This window comes from Lutra lutra, chromosome 3 (genome assembly GCF_902655055.1).
Source record: "Lutra lutra chromosome 3, mLutLut1.2, whole genome shotgun sequence".
Lineage (NCBI taxonomy): Eukaryota > Metazoa > Chordata > Mammalia > Carnivora > Mustelidae > Lutra > Lutra lutra.
The window spans coordinates 48,489,310-48,497,862 of NC_062280.1; the positions used below are offsets into that span (position 1 = coordinate 48,489,310).

An 8,553-nucleotide genomic window follows, 5' to 3' on the forward strand; every position below is an offset into this window, starting at 1 on the left:
ATTTGCTGATATAATGTACTTATAATGTCCACTTGTAAGTTTTTGATGTCTCTAGGGTCTGTAGCAACATCCTCCTTTTCATTTCTGGTGGAGATTTATGTTTTATTTCTGCTTCCCTAAATTTGAGCTGTTAGGAATTTCACTGATATTATTAATCTTTTCAAAAAATGTATGTAATGCTGACTCCATTTTATTTTTGTTTTCCATGTCATAGATTTCTGTTCTGATATTTATTTTCATTCTGTCCTTTCACTTGTTTCATTTTCCATCCTTCACCTTCTGATTCGGTGGAAGTGTATCATCTCTTTTCCCTAATAATCCATTTCATCACTTCTCGGCCTTTTGGCTAAGATCAAGTGTAGTATCTGTTCTTATCAGTTTAATATCTGATATGTCCTCTATCCTAATACATCCATTTCAGTTGTACATTTTCCTCCAATCTCTGTGTTAGTAGCATCCCATGGACTTGTATGCTTTATCTTCAATATCTTTCAGTTCAACTATTTTCTAAAATAGCAAACAGAAATATAATATTTGCAACATATGTTACAGATAAAAGGCTAAATTCCTAAAATAAAAATCACTTTTAAAAATTGAGAAGAGGGGGCACCTGGGTGGCTCAGTGGGTTAAAGCCTCTGCCTTCGGCTCAGGTCATGATCTCAGGGTCCTGGGATCGAGCCCCGCATCGGGCTCTCTGCTCAGTGGAGAGCCTGCTTCCTCCTCTCTCTCTCTCTGCCTGCCTCTCTGCCTACTTGTGATCTCTGTCTGTCAAATAAATAAATAAAATCTTTAAAAAAAAAAATTGAGAAGAGAAGGCAAAACTGAAATGGAAAAAGATACACAAAAACGCATGTGTAAACCATTCACAAAACACATATATTTAAATTAGTCTTAAATTTTTATATAATAAATTTTATTTGTAACAAAATACAAATTTCATCTGTGATACAATTTCTTATCTATAAGTTTGGCAAGAATTAAAAACATTAAAAGAAAAATTTTCAGGATATATATTTAAGTTAAAAAATCAAAGTGTACTAGCAAAACTTTGTATGAAATCTTTCTATAAGGAAACATTGGAAATAGAGGAAAATTTATGTTTGCAGATGCATGCACACACACACACACACACACACACACTCACAAACATACACACACACACAGAAGATCAACAGAACTAATGAGGTTTAAAAGGGTAGATAGGAATGTATGGAGAAGGCAGAGAGGAGGAAATGGCACCTCTCTGGATACACTTCTTTCTATAATTTTGGTTTTTGAGCCATTTAAATATTTTATATACTCAATTTAAGTTATTGCAATGGGGGGCTAAGATGGACTACAAATGGAGTTATATCAAAATAGTGTTTTTCAAATAACACACAAACCACTGTTATTTTCCTCAGTACAAAGAACTGCAAAACAATTGGGAGATCTGTTAATAGCTTTGTAGCTAGCTCTTATGTTAAATGATTATTCTTTTAGCAATTCTGATAGTACCTTTTGTTTATTGTAGAACCGAGCCAAAGAGAAGATCTAGTGATGCCGACTTCTGTGTTTTCTCCACAGCAAAGATCTCCAACTCTGCCTTTGTGTCTTTGCCAAATGCAGTGATGGTGGTTGACCCTTCTACTTGCTCTTGCCTGTTTCTTGTTGTTGTTTTTTGCTCTTGCTCTTGTTTCTTTCAACAGAATAACAGTTGGATTTCACCATAAGGCAAGGAAACCATGAGGCCCCGGAGAACCTCATTCAGGGGATAGACTGCACACTCTACAATGTGCTGGGAGAAAGGAGTGGTAGGCACCACTGTGCATCCTGGCTGGGTCTCATCCAGGACATAACCCCATTCTCAGCATTGAGGCAGACTGGAGTTCTGCCAGCACCAAATCACTACATCCCCCAGACCTGCGTTCAGCAGGGAAATGAAACTCCCTGGAGGATTACTGAACTGGTAAGGATGCACAGTCGTGAAGCTCAGAAATTCATCTGATGCCTTCTCAGCTATGATCTGCAAAGGAATTTCCTTGGGATCTTGATAAAACACAGATGCTGGTCGGCAAGGCGGGGGTGGGGTGGGGTGGGGGGGCAGGTTATGCAGATGCCGCTGGTCCTTGGGCTGCACTTCGAGTCAGAATCTAGGGTGCCCATTCTGGAATCCCCTGAGGCCTGCCTCCTTCTGCCCAGAACAATGAGATCACAAGCTCAGGGTTGTCCCACCACCCTGTGGAACCCAAGGTAGCTGACTCGGCGGAAGACCCTGCTCGTCTAGGAGGTGCTGCTGTGTCAGTAGACTGGACAGATTTGGTGGTCAGCCTGGGGACTAACAGGACCAGCCTGCTCAGCCTAGGACTGTCACACAACGACATGGACTGCTTAAGATGTGCTGGAAAAATCCAAAGTTCCAGGAAATTCTCCTCAGGGCAGTAATTTCTTAATTGTCATTTCCAGGCCCACACCCAAAGTCTGTAAAATCACAAGAACTGGTTTTAAAAACATAAAGAATGTGTGGAAATGCTCTGGACTGTAGAGTGACCCTGCCACTTTGGACGATAAATGAGGGGTAGGGGACAGCCAAGTAGAGCAAAGACAGCCATAGAGCCATGCTCTCAAACACGGCCTGAAGCTGTCCACCTGCGCGTGAGATTTCAGGTAGAAACCTGTTTGGGCTGCAGGACCTGCCTGCCAAGAAATGGCCTCCGTGTCCTGCCTGTGGCTCCCCATCCCTGAGTCCTCTCACACAGCTGCTCACTTTCGCTCCTGACCCCTAATGTTCAGCATCTGACTCTGGCATTCCATTAATGACAGACTGTACCTTATGTGCATTTTTATAGTATGGTAATGATCTGAGCTAGTAAACTTTTTAAGTAGGTGTTTCCTAGAGGAGGAGCTAGCATATAGATAAACAGTATTTCGAGGTAAGTGTCCTGACATCAGCAACAGGGCTCAGCCCTACCTGCCCTCTTGCTCCACAGGCTTTGTCCCAAAACGTTACCAGTTGGGAAAATTTTCTCAAGAGCTAGATATTTCTTTGCTTGGATTCCTTTTCGTAACATGGTAACAAAATCACTTGATTGCTCTCAGATGAAGATTAGAAGGAAAGCAAACAATTTAAAATCACCTCATCAGGGACACCTGGGTGGCTCAGTTGGTTAAGCAGCTGCCTTCGGCTCAGGTCATGATCCCAGCGTCCTGGGATCGAGTCCCACATCGGGCTCCTTGCTCGGCAGGGAGCCTGCTTCTCCCTCTGCCTCTGCCTGCCATTCTGTCTGCCTGTGCTCGCTCTCTCTCCCTCTCTCTCTCTGACAAATAAATAAATAAAATCTTAAAAAAAAAAATCACCTCATCAGTTCATGTTACCTGTTCTTTTTAAAGCATGCCAGTATATGGGTATATTTATTCCTTCTTAAATGCATGTATTTATATACATTTTTGCTAAGTGGGTTATTCATGAAGGTTTTTAAAATTCTTGCATTAAACTACTGATGAATATTTATAGAGAACTCTTTTTCATAAACCAGTCATAATGCTATGTGACTGGGATTCTATTTTTTTTAATGCAAGTTTATTTAAGTATCTTTCAAAAAGCATGAAAGACTTTAAGAGATTTCTTCACCTCAGCTTCCAAGTGTCAGGTGCTGGGTCAGCTGACTGATATTCCTGGGAAGACTCACGGACTGCACATTGCTCATGCAGGAGTCCAGCATGGACACCCATTCCAAACCTCCCATCAGACTGACAGTGTGGTTACTTCATGGAAAGCCAGAGCTGGGGTAGCCCTGAGTGACCCCCCCATCCCTTGGACACTGTGTGTTTTCAAAAGAAAGAAATGCATAGACACCCTAACAGAGATTGTTCCAAGAGTGCTTCTTACCCTCTGTTTTCTATCAAATGCACTGAGCACTCTGCCTTGTGTGGTGCTTCCCACCCTTTGAGGATGGGTTTTCTTCTGGGCAGCTCATGCTATCCCCACATGGCTGGGGGCATTGGGTGGGCGTCCTGTGGCCTTGAAGCCCAGCCTGTATAGCTTGCAGCTTCCACGCAAATAGAATAAGCTTTCCTGGACTACATGGTGAGCTCAGCTCCTAACCTCCACCAATGCCCACTCTTTAGTCTTGCCTGTGTCCCCACATCACCCCATCCCACCTGGCATTGGCAAGGCCCTTATAGACCTATATATGAAATTGCTTTATATCTTTCTGTGCTGTATTCAGAAACAAAGACCACTTCCTCCCTGAATAGCTTAGAGGAATTTTCAAATAGATGATGTAAGAAAACAAGAATTTTTTAAAAATGAAAAACATATAGAAGGGAATGTGCAAAATCTATTATTCCCTCTAATACAATAAGTGTATATCTTACAAAAAATGAGCCGGTCAAAATGGTTAATATTTTTAATATACTCTCTTCACTAATAAAGAAAATCTTTGCATGTCAAGCACCTAGAGTTTTAGACAACCTGTGAGTTTTATTGCTCTCAGAATATCCCCAGTGATTGCAACGCAGTATTCTGGCTCTTCCTTGCTCTCTCACGAACCACTCTACAACACAGTGGCTTAACACCATAATCTTATTACCAGCCACATCTGGGTGATCAGACAAGACCCTAATTTGGCTACAGTTATTTCAGAGGATCTTTTGAGCTAGAATATAGCTGGTGCCTGGCCCTGGGAATTCAACCCAATGCCTGCCTGTGGTCTCTGTATGTCCCTTTCTGTGTGTTGTGGATGCTCAACATGGCCAGTTGGTTCCAAGAAGGAACTTCCCAAGGGGGTGGATTCTCCAGCATGACATCCTGTGCATTCCTTCTGTGCATTTCATTTGTGTAACTTGTGAATTTGTGTATGTATGTGTGTATATGTGTATGTATATATGTGTGTGCATGTGTGTTTATAAAAGAGACAGAGATCCCTCACCTCTCATCATGTGTAGCCACCACCCCAGAGAATCATGTTGAAGAAAGAAACATACTTGTGAATTCTGTAGCCTTCTCAGGGGCTGCATTCAGTACAGTCAATGCAATCAGGCAAGCACATTTTAATCTGTATGTTGTTCTTAGAACTGGGAAAGTTAGATTTCCTGAGAATCAATTTCTTTAGTTCTAGATCCAGAACCCTGTTTGCAACATGTGATTTTTTTTTTTTTAATAGGAAGGAGAGGAGAAAGAGCAAATATGTACATGTCATAGAGACTACTTGTCTTGACCACTCAACACACAATCATGTGAAGATATTTTCCTTCAGGTATATACAGGCGGTGTATATATCTTTATATGGAAAAGGGCCTTTCCTTATACAGGTGGTATATTAGTCACCATTTACACAACAAAACAATATAACAAATTTAATACAAAATTTAGGTTAACCCATATTCTAATCTACCCACTTTTGACTCAGTTTTAACCGTATGGTCTGTTTAAAAATAGAGCAATTGAAAATAATAAAAGTTTTAGAAGAACATAGAGAAAAATATTTTTAAAGTTTAGTGAGATATAATTTACATATCATGAAATTCGCCCTTAAGTACACAGCTAAAAAATTTGGAGTGAATTAACACTCTTCTGTAACTATCACTGAAACTGGCACTGGGACACTTCTACCACCTAAGAAAGGCCATCTGCAGTCAATCCCACTCCCAGACCAGGCAAACATAGACCTGCCTCAGTTTCTGCAGGTTTGCCCTATCGGTAAGTGTGATATGAAGGGAGTCTTACAATACAGACTTTCGTGACTGGCATTTTTCAGTTAGCATAGTGATTTTATTTTAGAAGAATACTCCTTTTTATTGGTGGATAGTTGTCCACTGTGCAGGACCATATTGATTTTTCCATCACCAGTTGATTGGTATTTGAATACTGCCTGGTATCTTTGGGAGAGAAGGGGACTCCAGCCCATCCACAGACTCAAAGGAGACCCTGGACAGGACTGCTTATTATAGCTGCATCCCTCCTGCTCCCCAACCCCCACCCCTGGTACCTCTTACAGGGAATAATCCTCAGGCCAGGCAGGGAAGGAGCATTCTTCTCTAGTTCCCCTATTGTTGGTGAGCTCTGGATTGATCCCTCTGCCTGTCAGGCTCACCTGGTATTATCAGAAATTCAGTGAAGAGGAATGAGCCCAGCTGGCCATTTCATGTTGCTGGATTTCATGTTGCTTGGAAAACCCCAGATTCAGGTTGACTCCTTCTATTGATTGGAGGGGCTTACAATGTCCTGGAATAGTGTTGCTTCTCTAATTCTGGGTTCTCAAATCAGTTCTCCTTCTTTTTCTACATTTCAGCATACTTGTCGGGCTGCCTCTTGCATTATTCCCAGATTTATAGTTCTACTTAGTGTGAAAGAGTAGAGACAGAAAGGTCTATACCATTTTGTTCCCAGGATTTAAAAATATTGTGTAAATAAGTTAAAAAAAGCTAGTGGAAAAAAGTGAAAAATAAGTGTCATCAGAAGGAGAATTTTAGCTGAAGGGTAAAAACTATTTGAAAATTAAGGTTTTGTCTACCAGTAATGATAGAATAATTTATATTTGCCAAAGCAGCCTACATACACTAATTAAAAACACTTTATCTGGGGCACTTGAGACTGAATTAAAACAGGAAGGCAGTTGGCCTTGAAGGGAGACTACGATACTTGTGAATTCCACAATCCATAGCCATGTGCATGGGGACTCTCACAACATCCAGAGAAATGGATGTTAGGAACCCACAACAAGCACTGTCTCAAGTAATGGAAGGACAAGCAATGGGGTGACAGTGAAGGAGCCATCCTGGGAGGGAAGGTAGAAGAGCTTCAATATCTGAAAACTCTGCCTCAATTCTTGGGTGATCATGAAGTGCAAATGTGTGCAAAGATGCCCAAAATCTGCAATAAAAGTGACATCAGGGAAACTCAGATTGCATAATATGGGTAATGTTTTCTATTTCTGTTCTTTATTGGGGGACTAGAGTTTGGAGTTTGAGTCAAGGCAGCTATGTGCATAATAGAACAAAAACTGACACTCTTCAATGGAAAATAACAAAATCCACTGTACCATCCATAATGTCCAATATGACATTTAAAGAGTACACAATTTGCAAAAAATAGGAAAATTTGGTCCACTTTCAAGAGCAAAAACAGTAGCCAAAGGATAATAACCACAACATGATCCAGATAATAGAATTAACATATAAATATTTTATTATAAATATATTTAAAATGTTAAAAGAAACTATACTTATGGCAAAAATTGAAAACATTGAAAAAATTCAAAATCAGAGTGAAAAGTGCTGAGAGAAGAATGTCAGATTGTTCTATATTTACAAATCAGACACATTGTCAAAGGCATGAGGTAGGCAGGTCTCAGTTATGTCCTACTTTGTAGACATACCATGAAAATAACTTCTGTGATTAGAAACCCCCCAAATGTAGAGACAATTTTTGTCAAGTGTTGGCCAAGGTCCAGGGTGGAAAAGCAAGGTCCTGAAGTCTCTTTGGAAGATGTGGACTACACATCGGACAAAGGAACTGTGTTTGAGGACCATTCTAATTGTGATGACTAATTTCATCTGTCAACTTGATTGAGTCATGGGTTGTCCAGATATTTGATTAAATATTATGTCTGGGTGTGTCTATGAGGGTGCTTCTGAATGAGATTAACAATTGAGTTGGTAGACTGAATAGAGCAAATTGCCCTTCCCAATGCCTGTGGGCCTCACCCAGTCTTTTGGAGGCTTGAATAGAACAAAAAGGCTGAGGAAGGGAGAATTTGCCCTCTATCTGTCTGTCTTTAGGCTGAAAGATCAGTTTTCTCCTGCCTTCAGACTGGGACTTGGACTGGAACTATATCATTGCCTCTCCTGGGTCTCCTGCTTGCCAGTGGCAGATCTCGGAACTCTTAGCCTTCAGAATCACATGAGCCAATCCCTTAAAGTGAAGATCTTTATATATGCACATCCTGTTGGTTCTGTTTCACTGAGGTGGGGGTGGGGGGACTCTGACTCAGTTGTGTAGAAGGAGAATGCAAAGTGAGGTTGGATTAGCCTAGATGATGAGGCTGAGGTTGGATTAGCCATGATGATGTGTACCTGCCCATGTGGTGATGCTGGCTCTTGCCAGTCCTCTAGAGGATTTCCTCTTGGTATACACAATCCCCAGTATTGCAAACATAAGATAACTGTGATGAAGGAGGATCCCCAGGGCTCATAATGCCCTTATATTTTAATAACTCTCTCCACATACTGCCTTGCATGACTATTACCATTTACCATATTTCTTTTCTCTACTAGAAAGTTAATTGCTTGAGGATAGGAATTGTGTTGTTCACCATTGTTTATCTAATACTTCCTAGCAATTTCTTTAGTATCATAGTCACAAAGGAAATATTAGTTGAATAGAATTGACCTCTATTTGGGATGCCTGGGTGGCTCAGTGAGTTAAAGCCTCTGTCTTCGGCTCAGGTCATGATCCCAGGGTCCTGGGATCAAGCCCCACATCGGGCTTTCTGCTCAGCAGAGAGCCTGCTTCCCCTCCCCCCACCCCCCCCACCTGCCTCTCTGCCTACTTGTGATCTCTGTCTGTCAAA

The 8,553-nt window shown here is 41.1% G+C and overlaps 1 pseudogene; it reads left to right on the forward strand.

The window, feature by feature from the left end:
* Positions 1-326: 326 nt before the first annotated feature.
* Positions 327-444, forward strand: LOC125096701 (uncharacterized; annotated as a pseudogene).
* Positions 445-8,553: the final 8,109 nt, after the last annotated feature.